Consider the following 13,991-nt stretch of genomic DNA (forward strand, 5'->3'; position numbering starts at 1 on the left):
CGCACTCCCATTATTCCGCAGACAAACACTATTCTCTATGAATCAGTGAGGGTGTCTTTCAGGTTTCGTGCATTCTGTATCGAATCGTAGTTGGCCACAATGAAAGTGGCACGCATAACGTCGAAAATAGAGTTCAGACACCGCTCTGAGTAAGACGAACGTGTTGTCCACCTCTAGACTTCAATGACGTTAAGCCGTGATACCTAAGACAGGTCTGCACTCGATAACAGCCGGTCCCCACACTTACATCTTGCTCTCCTTATGACAGTATACATCATATCAGTCTGTGACGCTGGTTTTGCAACTTCTTGCGTGCGTTTATGTTCGCCGCGACCAACACTTACCATGCACTGACCACAAAACATGGAGGAGCCGTTGCTTGAACCCGAGACCGTTCACACGCTAAGCGAACGATCTGCCAACTGAGCTACATCTACACACACGACCAAGCCTGGCTATTCTCCATTCTTTGCGACTCTGATGTGCACGGACACGATGGTTGGTTGGTTTGTAGCGGCGAAGGTACCAGAATACAAAGGCGCGGACACGTTCATATACACAAGAGTTCCAAGTAGTTTCGATGCTCTGGTATTACGAATGCAAATTCCGTCTGTTTTGAACGTCTTAAATTGAAAGGGCGGTCACAAATTGGTCCATTTCACTCCTTGTCCACAATCACACAGCACCTGAGGTAACAAGCACATCTCGAGCCCTATTGTGCTCTCCATTGTTCATGCCAACTCAGTGCCTCGCTCTTTGCTACTGTGTAAAACTCTTGTCGTCCAACTGCAAAACACTGGGACACAACAAGTTTCCGCGTCCCCATTGCACTGATCGTACTACGAAACGCTCCCCAAACTTGGCAATCACCCATGCAGATGACTTTTCCGACTTTACACGACGCTCACGCTAGTGACAGCCTTATTTATAGTTCGACGTCGCGCCAAAGCGAATGAGCACCTTTCGCCTACGGCTTAGGCCGCTCTTCTAGTGTGGCTGCTCTGTGTCTGCAGGCAGCGAGGGGCTGCAAGCTTCCTGTGTTCGCACCTATATCACCTGTGCTTCCTTGTCAGAGACAGACTATCGCAAAACATACAACTCACTCCATGAATTGATTGCTACGGCATCTGTTATCAGCAGTCACAACCAGCAACACCAGTAGCAGCCGACTGCACGCAAAGAATGGGAACGTGCAGTGGGATTTACGTGAAATCGGCGCAATTGTGGATGCTAATCGTTCGCTTGTATCTGCCTACACACCTCTGCCGGTTGGGAATTATTCCTCTTGCATGGCAAGGTGCGCATGTAGGTGTGTTAAAAATTCTGGAGGCGCTGGGTATCGATCCCAGTACCTCTCGCACACTAAGCGAGCGCTCTACCATCTGAGCTACGCCCACCCCCCCGATAACTAGTAGTGCTACATTCAGTCATATCAACGTCACAGATCCTCGCTCTCCCATTATTCCGCAGACAAACACCACTCTCTATAAATCAGTGAGGGTGTCTTTCAGGTTTCGTGCATTCTGTTTCGAAACGTAGTTGGCCACAATGAAAGTGGCACGCATAACGTCGAAAATAGAGTTCAGACACCGCTCTGAGTAAGACGAACGTGTTGTCCACCTCTAGACTTCAATGACGTTAAGCCGTGATACCTAAGACAGGTCTGCACTCGATAACAGCCGGTCCCCACACTTACATCTTGCTCTCCTTATGACAGTATACATCATATCAGTCTGTGACGCTGGTTTTGCAACTTCTTGCGTGCGTTTATGTTCGCCGCGACCAACACTTACCATGCACTGACCACAAAACATGGAGGAGCCGTTGCTTGAACCCGAGACCGTTCACACGCTAAGCGAACGATCTGCCAACTGAGCTACATCTACACACACGACCAAGCCTGGCTATTCTCCATTCTTTGCGACTCTGATGTGCACGGACACGATGGTTGGTTGGTTTGTAGCGGCGAAGGTACCAGAATACAAAGGCGCGGACACGTTCATATACACAAGAGTTCCAAGTAGTTTCGATGCTCTGGTATTACGAATGCAAATTCCGTCTGTTTTGAACGTCTTAAATTGAAAGGGCGGTCACAAATTGGTCCATTTCACTCCTTGTCCACAATCACACAGCACCTGAGGTAACAAGCACATCTCGAGCCCTATTGTGCTCTCCATTGTTCATGCCAACTCAGTGCCTCGCTCTTTGCTACTGTGTAAAACTCTTGTCGTCCAACTGCAAAACACTGGGACACAACAAGTTTCCGCGTCCCCATTGCACTGATCGTACTACGAAACGCTCCCCAAACTTGGCAATCACCCATGCAGATGACTTTTCCGACTTTACACGACGCTCACGCTAGTGACAGCCTTATTTATAGTTCGACGTCGCGCCAAAGCGAATGAGCACCTTTCGCCTACGGCTTAGGCCGCTCTTCTAGTGTGGCTGCTCTGTGTCTGCAGGCAGCGAGGGGCTGCAAGCTTCCTGTGTTCGCACCTATATCACCTGTGCTTCCTTGTCAGAGACAGACTATCGCAAAACATACAACTCACTCCATGAATTGATTGCTACGGCATCTGTTATCAGCAGTCACAACCAGCAACACCAGTAGCATCCGACTGCACGCAAAGAATGGGAACGTGCAGTGGGATTTACGTGAAATCGGCGCAATTGTGGATGCTAATCGTTCGCTTGTATCTGCCTACACACCTCTGCCGGTTGGGAATTATTCCACTTGCATGGCAAGGTGCGCATGTAGGTGTGTTAAAAATTCTGGAGGCGCTGGGTATCGATCCCAGTACCTCTCGCACACTAAGCGAGCGCTCTACCATCTGAGCTACGCCCACCCCCCCAATAACTAGTAGTGCTACATACAGTCATATCAACGTCACAGACCCTCGCACTCCCATTATTCCGCAGACAAACACTACTCTCTATGAATCAGTGAGGGTGTCTTTCAGGTTTCGTGCATTCTGTATCGAATCGTAGTTGGCCACAATGAAAGTGGCACGCATAACGTCGAAAATAGAGTTCAGACACCGCTCTGAGTAAGACGAACGTGTTGTCCACCTCTAGACTTCAATGACGTTAAGCCGTGATACCTAAGACAGGTCTGCACTCGATAACAGCCGGTCCCCACACTTACATCTTGCTCTCCTTATGACAGTATACATCATATCAGTCTGTGACGCTGGTTTTGCAACTTCTTGCGTGCGTTTATGTTCGCCGCGACCAACACTTACCATGCACTGACCACAAAACATGGAGGAGCCGTTGCTTGAACCCGAGACCGTTCACACGCTAAGCGAACGATCTGCCAACTGAGCTACATCTACACACACGACCAAGCCTGGCTATTCTCCATTCTTTGCGACTCTGATGTGCACGGACACGATGGTTGGTTGGTTTGTAGCGGCGAAGGTACCAGAATACAAAGGCGCGGACACGTTCATATACACAAGAGTTCCAAGTAGTTTCGATGCTCTGGTATTACGAATGCAAATTCCGTCTGTTTTGAACGTCTTAAATTGAAAGGGCGGTCACAAATTGGTCCATTTCACTCCTTGTCCACAATCACACAGCACCTGAGGTAACAAGCACATCTCGAGCCCTACTGTGCTCTCCATTGTTCATGCCAACTCAGTGCCTCGCTCTTTGCTACTGTGTAAAACTCTTGTCGTCCAACTGCAAAACACTGGGACACAACAAGTTTCCGCGTCCCCATTGCACTGATCGTACTACGAAACGCTCCCCAAACTTGGCAATCACCCATGCAGATGACTTTTCCGACTTTACACGACGCTCACGCTAGTGACAGCCTTATTTATAGTTCGACGTCGCGCCAAAGCGAATGAGCACCTTTCGCCTACGGCTTAGGCCGCTCTCCTAGTGTGGCTGCTCTGTGTCTGCAGGCAGCGAGGGGCTGCAAGCTTCCTGTGTTCGCACCTATATCACCTGTGCTTCCTTGTCAGAGACAGACTATCGCAAAACATACAACTCACTCCATGAATTGATTGCTACGGCATCTGTTATCAGCAGTCACAACCAGCAACACCAGTAGCAGCCGACTGCACGCAAAGAATGGGAACGTGCAGTGGATTTACGTGAAATCGGCGCAATTGTGGATGCTAATCGTTCGCTTGTATCTGCCTACACACCTCTGCCGGTTGGGAATTATTCCTCTTGCATGGCAAGGTGCGCATGTAGGTGTGTTAAAAATTCTGGAGGCGCTGGGTATCGATCCCAGTACCTCTCACACACTAAGCGAGCGCTCTACCATCTGAGCTACGCCCACGCCCCCGATAGCTAGTAGTGCTACATACAGTCATATCAACGTCACAGACCCTCGCTCTCCCATTATTCCGCAGACAAACACCACTCTCTATAAATCAGTGAGGGTGTCTTTCAGGTTTCGTGCATTCTGTATCGAATCGTAGTTGGCCACAATGAAAGTGGCACGCATAACGTCGAAAATAAAGTTCAGACACCGCTCTGAGTAAGACGAACGTGTTGTCCACCTCTAGACTTCAATGACGTTAAGCCGTGATACCTAAGACAGGTCTGCACTCGATAACAGCCGGTCCCCACACTTACATCTTGCTCTCCTTATGACAGTATACATCATATCAGTCTGTGACGCTGGTTTTGAAACTTCTTGCGTGCGTTTATGTTCGCCGCCACCAACACTTACCATGCACTGACCACAAAACATGGAGGAGCCGGGGCTTGAGCCCGAGACCGTTCACACGCTAAGCGAACGATCTGCCAACTGAGCTACAGCTACACACACGACCAAGCCTGGCTATTCTCCATTCTTTGCGACTCTGATGTGCACGGACACGATGGTTGGTTGGTTTGTAGCGGCGAAGGTACCAGAATACAAAGGCGCGGACACTTTCATATACACAAGAGTTCCAAGTAGTTTCGATGCTCTGGTATTACGAATGCAAATTCCGTCTGTTTTGAACGTCTTAAATTGAAAGGGCGGTCACAAATTGGTCCATTTCACTCCTTGTCCACAATCACACAGCACCTGAGGTAACAAGCACATCTCGAGCCCTATTGTGCTCTCCATTGTTCATGCCAACTCAGTGCCTCGCTCTTTGCTACTGTGTAAAACTCTTGTCGTCCAACTGCAAAACACTGGGACACAACAAGTTTCCGCGTCCCCATTGCACTGATCGTACTACGAAACGCTCCCCAAACTTGGCAATCACCCATGCAGATGACTTTTCCGACTTTACACGACGCTCACGCTAGTGACAGCCTTATTTATAGTTCGACGTCGCGCCAAAGCGAATGAGCACCTTTCGCCTACGGCTTAGGCCGCTCTCCTAGTGTGGCTGCTCTGTGTCTGCAGGCAGCGAGGGGCTGCAAGCTTCCTGTGTTCGCACCTATATCACCTGTGCTTCCTTGTCAGAGACAGACTATCGCAAAACATACAACTCACTCCATGAATTGATTGCTACGGCATCTGTTATCAGCAGTCACAACCAGCAACACCAGTAGCAGCCGACTGCACGCAAAGAATGGGAACGTGCAGTGGATTTACGTGAAATCGGCGCAATTGTGGATGCTAATCGTTCGCTTGTATCTGCCTACACACCTCTGCCGGTTGGGAATTATTCCTCTTGCATGGCAAGGTGCGCATGTAGGTGTGTTAAAAATTCTGGAGGCGCTGGGTATCGATCCCAGTACCTCTCACACACTAAGCGAGCGCTCTACCATCTGAGCTACGCCCACGCCCCCGATAGCTAGTAGTGCTACATACAGTCATATCAACGTCACAGACCCTCGCTCTCCCATTATTCCGCAGACAAACACCACTCTCTATAAATCAGTGAGGGTGTCTTTCAGGTTTCGTGCATTCTGTATCGAATCGTAGTTGGCCACAATGAAAGTGGCACGCATAACGTCGAAAATAAAGTTCAGACACCGCTCTGAGTAAGACGAACGTGTTGTCCACCTCTAGACTTCAATGACGTTAAGCCGTGATACCTAAGACAGGTCTGCACTCGATAACAGCCGGTCCCCACACTTACATCTTGCTCTCCTTATGACAGTATACATCATATCAGTCTGTGACGCTGGTTTTGAAACTTCTTGCGTGCGTTTATGTTCGCCGCCACCAACACTTACCATGCACTGACCACAAAACATGGAGGAGCCGGGGCTTGAGCCCGAGACCGTTCACACGCTAAGCGAACGATCTGCCAACTGAGCTACAGCTACACACACGACCAAGCCTGGCTATTCTCCATTCTTTGCGACTCTGATGTGCACGGACACGATGGTTGGTTGGTTTGTAGCGGCGAAGGTACCAGAATACAAAGGCGCGGACACTTTCATATACACAAGAGTTCCAAGTAGTTTCGATGCTCTGGTATTACGAATGCAAATTCCGTCTGTTTTGAACGTCTTAAATTGAAAGGGCGGTCACAAATTGGTCCATTTCACTCCTTGTCCACAATCACACAGCACCTGAGGTAACAAGCACATCTCGAGCCCTATTGTGCTCTCCATTGTTCATGCCAACTCAGTGCCTCGCTCTTTGCTACTGTGTAAAACTCTTGTCGTCCAACTGCAAAACACTGGGACACAACAAGTTTCCGCGTCCCCATTGCACTGATCGTACTACGAAACGCTCCCCAAACTTGGCAATCACCCATGCAGATGACTTTTCCGACTTTACACGACGCTCACGCAACGCTCACGCTAGTGACAGCCTTATTTATAGTTCGACGTCGCGCCAAAGCGAATGAGCACATTTCGCCTACGGCTCTGGCCGCTCTTCTAGTGTGGCTGCTCTGTGTCTGCAGGCAGCGAGGGGCTGCAAGCTTCCTGTGTTCGCACCTATATCACCTGTGCTTCCTTGTCAGAGACAGACTATCGCAAAACATACAACTCACTCCATGAATTGATTGCTACGGCATCTGTTATCAGCAGTCACAACCAGCAACACCAGTAGCAGCCGACTGCACGCAAAGAATGGGAACGTGCAGTGGGATTTACGTGAAATCGGCGCAATTGTGGATGCTAATCGTTCGCTTGTATCTGCCTACACACCTCTGCCGGTTGGGAATTATTCCTCTTGCATGGCAAGGTGCGCATGTAGGTGTGTTAAAAATTCTGGAGGCGCTGGGTATCGATCCCAGTACCTCTCGCACACTAAGCGAGCGCTCTACCATCTGAGCTACGCCCACCCCCCCGATAACTAGTAGTGCTACATACAGTCATATCAACGTCACAGACCCTCGCTCTCCCATTATTCCGCAGACAAACACCACTCTCTATAAATCAGTGAGGGTGTCTTTCAGGTTTCGTGCATTCTGTATCGAATCGTAGTTGGCCACAATGAAAGTGGCACGCATAACGTCGAAAATAAAGTTCAGACACCGCTCTGAGTAAGACGAACGTGTTGTCCACCTCTAGACTTCAATGACGTTAAGCCGTGATACCTAAGACAGGTCTGCACTCGATAACAGCCGGTCCCCACACTTACATCTTGCTCTCCTTATGACAGTATACATCATATCAGTCTGTGACGCTGGTTTTGAAACTTCTTGCGTGCGTTTATGTTCGCCGCCACCAACACTTACCATGCACTGACCACAAAACATGGAGGAGCCGGGGCTTGAGCCCGAGACCGTTCACACGCTAAGCGAACGATCTGCCAACTGAGCTACAGCTACACACACGACCAAGCCTGGCTATTCTCCATTCTTTGCGACTCTGATGTGCACGGACACGATGGTTGGTTGGTTTGTAGCGGCGAAGGTACCAGAATACAAAGGCGCGGACACTTTCATATACACAAGAGTTCCAAGTAGTTTCGATGCTCTGGTATTACGAATGCAAATTCCGTCTGTTTTGAACGTCTTAAATTGAAAGGGCGGTCACAAATTGGTCCATTTCACTCCTTGTCCACAATCACACAGCACCTGAGGTAACAAGCACATCTCGAGCCCTATTGTGCTCTCCATTGTTCATGCCAACTCAGTGCCTCGCTCTTTGCTACTGTGTAAAACTCTTGTCGTCCAACTGCAAAACACTGGGACACAACAAGTTTCCGCGTCCCCATTGCACTGATCGTACTACGAAACGCTCCCCAAACTTGGCAATCACCCATGCAGATGACTTTTCCGACTTTACACGACGCTCACGCTAGTGACAGCCTTATTTATAGTTCGACGTCGCGCCAAAGCGAATGAGCACCTTTCGCCTACGGCTTAGGCCGCTCTCCTAGTGTGGCTGCTCTGTGTCTGCAGGCAGCGAGGGGCTGCAAGCTTCCTGTGTTCGCACCTATATCACCTGTGCTTCCTTGTCAGAGACAGACTATCGCAAAACATACAACTCACTCCATGAATTGATTGCTACGGCATCTGTTATCAGCAGTCACAACCAGCAACACCAGTAGCAGCCGACTGCACGCAAAGAATGGGAACGTGCAGTGGATTTACGTGAAATCGGCGCAATTGTGGATGCTAATCGTTCGCTTGTATCTGCCTACACACCTCTGCCGGTTGGGAATTATTCCTCTTGCATGGCAAGGTGCGCATGTAGGTGTGTTAAAAATTCTGGAGGCGCTGGGTATCGATCCCAGTACCTCTCACACACTAAGCGAGCGCTCTACCATCTGAGCTACGCCCACGCCCCCGATAGCTAGTAGTGCTACATACAGTCATATCAACGTCACAGACCCTCGCTCTCCCATTATTCCGCAGACAAACACCACTCTCTATAAATCAGTGAGGGTGTCTTTCAGGTTTCGTGCATTCTGTATCGAATCGTAGTTGGCCACAATGAAAGTGGCACGCATAACGTCGAAAATAAAGTTCAGACACCGCTCTGAGTAAGACGAACGTGTTGTCCACCTCTAGACTTCAATGACGTTAAGCCGTGATACCTAAGACAGGTCTGCACTCGATAACAGCCGGTCCCCACACTTACATCTTGCTCTCCTTATGACAGTATACATCATATCAGTCTGTGACGCTGGTTTTGAAACTTCTTGCGTGCGTTTATGTTCGCCGCCACCAACACTTACCATGCACTGACCACAAAACATGGAGGAGCCGGGGCTTGAGCCCGAGACCGTTCACACGCTAAGCGAACGATCTGCCAACTGAGCTACAGCTACACACACGACCAAGCCTGGCTATTCTCCATTCTTTGCGACTCTGATGTGCACGGACACGATGGTTGGTTGGTTTGTAGCGGCGAAGGTACCAGAATACAAAGGCGCGGACACTTTCATATACACAAGAGTTCCAAGTAGTTTCGATGCTCTGGTATTACGAATGCAAATTCCGTCTGTTTTGAACGTCTTAAATTGAAAGGGCGGTCACAAATTGGTCCATTTCACTCCTTGTCCACAATCACACAGCACCTGAGGTAACAAGCACATCTCGAGCCCTATTGTGCTCTCCATTGTTCATGCCAACTCAGTGCCTCGCTCTTTGCTACTGTGTAAAACTCTTGTCGTCCAACTGCAAAACACTGGGACACAACAAGTTTCCGCGTCCCCATTGCACTGATCGTACTACGAAACGCTCCCCAAACTTGGCAATCACCCATGCAGATGACTTTTCCGACTTTACACGACGCTCACGCAACGCTCACGCTAGTGACAGCCTTATTTATAGTTCGACGTCGCGCCAAAGCGAATGAGCACATTTCGCCTACGGCTCTGGCCGCTCTTCTAGTGTGGCTGCTCTGTGTCTGCAGGCAGCGAGGGGCTGCAAGCTTCCTGTGTTCGCACCTATATCACCTGTGCTTCCTTGTCAGAGACAGACTATCGCAAAACATACAACTCACTCCATGAATTGATTGCTACGGCATCTGTTATCAGCAGTCACAACCAGCAACACCAGTAGCAGCCGACTGCACGCAAAGAATGGGAACGTGCAGTGGGATTTACGTGAAATCGGCGCAATTGTGGATGCTAATCGTTCGCTTGTATCTGCCTACACACCTCTGCCGGTTGGGAATTATTCCTCTTGCATGGCAAGGTGCGCATGTAGGTGTGTTAAAAATTCTGGAGGCGCTGGGTATCGATCCCAGTACCTCTCGCACACTAAGCGAGCGCTCTACCATCTGAGCTACGCCCACCCCCCCGATAACTAGTAGTGCTACATACAGTCATATCAACGTCACAGACCCTCGCTCTCCCATTATTCCGCAGACAAACACCACTCTCTATAAATCAGTGAGGGTGTCTTTCAGGTTTCGTGCATTCTGTATCGAATCGTAGTTGGCCACAATGAAAGTGGCACGCATAACGTCGAAAATAAAGTTCAGACACCGCTCTGAGTAAGACGAACGTGTTGTCCACCTCTAGACTTCAATGACGTTAAGCCGTGATACCTAAGACAGGTCTGCACTCGATAACAGCCGGTCCCCACACTTACATCTTGCTCTCCTTATGACAGTATACATCATATCAGTCTGTGACGCTGGTTTTGAAACTTCTTGCGTGCGTTTATGTTCGCCGCCACCAACACTTACCATGCACTGACCACAAAACATGGAGGAGCCGGGGCTTGAACCCGAGACCGTTCACACGCTAAGCGAACGATCTGCCAACTGAGCTACATCTACACACACGACCAGGCCTGGCTATTCTCCATTCTTTGCGACTCTGATGTGCACGGACACGATGGTTGGTTGGTTTGTAGCGGCGAAGGTACCAGAATACAAAGGCGCGGACACGTTCATATACACAAGAGTTCCAAGTAGTTTCGATGCTCTGGTATTACGAATGCAAATTCCGTCTGTTTTGAACGTCTTAAATTGAAAGGGCGGTCACAAATTGGTCCATTTCACTCCTTGTCCACAATCACACAGCACCTGAGGTAACAAGCACATCTCGAGCCCTATTGTGCTCTCCATTGTTCATGCCAACTCAGTGCCTCGCTCTTTGCTACTGTGTAAAACTCTTGTCGTCCAACTGCAAAACACTGGGACACAACAAGTTTCCGCGTCCCCATTGCACTGATCGTACTACGGAACGCTCCCCAAACTTGGCAATCACCCATGCAGATGACTTTTCCGACTTTACACGACGCTCACGCAACGCTCACGCTAGTGACAGCCTTATTTATAGTTCGACGTCGCGCCAAAGCGAATGAGCACATTTCGCCTACGGCTTAGGCCGCTCTTCTAGTGTGGCTGCTCTGTGTCTGCAGGCAGCGAGGGGCTGCAAGCTTCCTGTGTTCGCACCTATATCACCTGTGCTTCCTTGTCAGAGACAGACTATCGCAAAACATACAACTCACTCCATGAATTGATTGCTACGGCATCTGTTATCAGCAGTCACAACCAGCAACACCAGTAGCAGCCGACTGCACGCAAAGAATGGGAACGTGCAGTGGGATTTACGTGAAATCGGCGCAATTGTGGATGCTAATCGTTCGCTTGTATCTGCCTACACACCTCTGCTAGTTGGGAATTATTCCACTTGCATGGCAAGGTGCGCATGTAGGTGTGTTAAAAATTCTGGAGGCGCTGGGTATCGATCCCAGTACCTCTCGCACACTAAGCGAGCGCTCTACCATCTGAGCTACGCCCACCCCCCCGATAGCTAGTAGTGCTACATACAGTCATATCAACGTCACAGACCCTCGCTCTCCCATTATTCCGCAGACAAACACCACTCTCTATAAATCAGTGAGGGTGTCTTTCAGGTTTCGTGCATTCTGTATCGAATCGTAGTTGGCCACAATGAAAGTAGCACGCATAACGTCGAAAATAAAGTTCAGACACCGCTCTGAGTAAGACGAACGTGTTGTCCACCTCTAGACTTCAATGACGTTAAGCCGTGATACCTAAGACAGGTCTGCACTCGATAACAGCCGGTCCCCACACTTACATCTTGCTCTCCTTATGACAGTATACATCATATCAGTCTGTGACGCTGGTTTTGAAACTTCTTGCGTGCGTTTATGTTCGCCGCCACCAACACTTACCATGCACTGACCACAAAACATGGAGGAGCCGGGGCTTGAACCCGAGACCGTTCACACGCTAAGCGAACGATCTGCCAACTGAGCTACAGCTACACACGACCAAGCCTGGCTATTCTCCATTCTTTGCGACTCTGATGTGCACGGACACGATGGTTGGTTGGTTTGTAGCGGCGAAGGTACCAGAATACAAAGGCGCGGACACGTTCATATACACAAGAGTTCCAAGTAGTTTCGATGCTCTGGTATTACGAATGCAAATTCCGTCTGTTTTGAACGTCTTAAATTGAAAGGGCGGTCACAAATTGGTCCATTTCACTCCTTGTCCACAATCACACAGCACCTGAGGTAACAAGCACATCTCGAGCCCTATTGTGCTCTCCATTGTTCATGCCAACTCAGTGCTTCGCTCTTTGCTACTGTGTAAAACTCTTGTCGTCCAACTGCAAAACACTGGGACACAACAAGTTTCCGCGTCCCCATTGCACTGATCGTACTACGAAACGCTCCCCAAACTTGGCAATCACCCATGCAGATGACTTTTCCAACTTTACACGACGCTCACGCAACGCTCACGCTAGTGACAGCCTTATTTATAGTTCGACGTCGCGCCAAAGCGAATGAGCACATTTCGCCTACGGCTTAGGCCGCTCTTCTAGTGTGGCTGCTCTGTGTCTGCAGGCAGCGAGGGGCTGCAAGCTTCCTGTGTTCGCACCTATATCACCTGTGCTTCCTTGTCAGAGACAGACTATCGCAAAACATACAACTCACTCCATGAATTGATTGCTACGGCATCTGTTATCAGCAGTCACAACCAGCAACACCAGTAGCAGCCGACTGCACGCAAAGAATGGGAACGTGCAGTGGGATTTACGTGAAATCGGCGCAATTGTGGATGCTAATCGTTCGCTTGTATCTGCCTACACACCTCTGCCGGTTGGGAATTATTCCACTTGCATGGCAAGGTGCGCATGTAGGTGTGTTAAAAATTCTGGAGGCGCTGGGTATCGATCCCAGTACCTCTCGCACACTAAGCGAGCGCTCTACCATCTGAGCTACGCCCACCCCCCCAATAACTAGTAGTGCTACATACAGTCATATCAACGTCACAGACCCTCGCACTCCCATTATTCCGCAGACAAACACTACTCTCTATGAATCAGTGAGGGTGTCTTTCAGGTTTCGTGCATTCTGTATCGAATCGTAGTTGGCCACAATGAAAGTGGCACGCATAACGTCGAAAATAGAGTTCAGACACCGCTCTGAGTAAGACGAACGTGTTGTCCACCTCTAGACTTCAATGACGTTAAGCCGTGATACCTAAGACAGGTCTGCACTCGATAACAGCCGGTCCCCACACTTACATCTTGCTCTCCTTATGACAGTATACATCATATCAGTCTGTGACGCTGGTTTTGCAACTTCTTGCGTGCGTTTATGTTCGCCGCGACCAACACTTACCATGCACTGACCACAAAACATGGAGGAGCCGTTGCTTGAACCCGAGACCGTTCACACGCTAAGCGAACGATCTGCCAACTGAGCTACATCTACACACACGACCAAGCCTGGCTATTCTCCATTCTTTGCGACTCTGATGTGCACGGACACGATGGTTGGTTGGTTTGTAGCGGCGAAGGTACCAGAATACAAAGGCGCGGACACGTTCATATACACAAGAGTTCCAAGTAGTTTCGATGCTCTGGTATTACGAATGCAAATTCCGTCTGTTTTGAACGTCTTAAATTGAAAGGGCGGTCACAAATTGGTCCATTTCACTCCTTGTCCACAATCACACAGCACCTGAGGTAACAAGCACATCTCGAGCCCTATTGTGCTCTCCATTGTTCATGCCAACTCAGTGCCTCGCTCTTTGCTACTGTGTAAAACTCTTGTCGTCCAACTGCAAAACACTGGGACACAACAAGTTTCCGCGTCCCCATTGCACTGATCGTACTACGAAACGCTCCCCAAACTTGGCAATCACCCATGCAGATGACTTTTCCGACTTTACACGACGCTCACGCT

The 13,991-nt window shown here is 49.4% G+C and overlaps 1 protein-coding gene and 6 non-coding genes across 7 annotated transcripts in view; all 7 read right to left on the reverse strand.

The window, feature by feature from the left end:
- LOC126302899 (uncharacterized) overlaps positions 1 to 13,991 on the reverse strand; it is a 65,333-nt gene that overhangs the window by 14,360 nt on the left and 36,982 nt on the right. The window lies entirely within an intron of this gene.
- Positions 1,325 to 1,398, reverse strand: Trnat-agu (transfer RNA threonine (anticodon AGU)). Its single transcript has one exon. It is a non-coding gene; the product is annotated as a tRNA-Thr (tRNA).
- Positions 2,774 to 2,847, reverse strand: Trnat-agu (transfer RNA threonine (anticodon AGU)). Its single transcript has one exon. It is a non-coding gene; the product is annotated as a tRNA-Thr (tRNA).
- Trnat-agu (transfer RNA threonine (anticodon AGU)) lies at positions 7,130 to 7,203 on the reverse strand. Its single transcript has one exon. It is a non-coding gene; the product is annotated as a tRNA-Thr (tRNA).
- Positions 10,038 to 10,111, reverse strand: Trnat-agu (transfer RNA threonine (anticodon AGU)). The gene has a single exon. It is a non-coding gene; the product is annotated as a tRNA-Thr (tRNA).
- Positions 11,498 to 11,571, reverse strand: Trnat-agu (transfer RNA threonine (anticodon AGU)). The gene has a single exon. It is a non-coding gene; the product is annotated as a tRNA-Thr (tRNA).
- Positions 12,956 to 13,029, reverse strand: Trnat-agu (transfer RNA threonine (anticodon AGU)). Its single transcript has one exon. It is a non-coding gene; the product is annotated as a tRNA-Thr (tRNA).

This window comes from Schistocerca gregaria, unplaced genomic scaffold, assembly GCF_023897955.1.
Source record: "Schistocerca gregaria isolate iqSchGreg1 unplaced genomic scaffold, iqSchGreg1.2 ptg000180l, whole genome shotgun sequence".
Classification (NCBI taxonomy): Eukaryota; Metazoa; Arthropoda; class Insecta; order Orthoptera; family Acrididae; genus Schistocerca; species Schistocerca gregaria.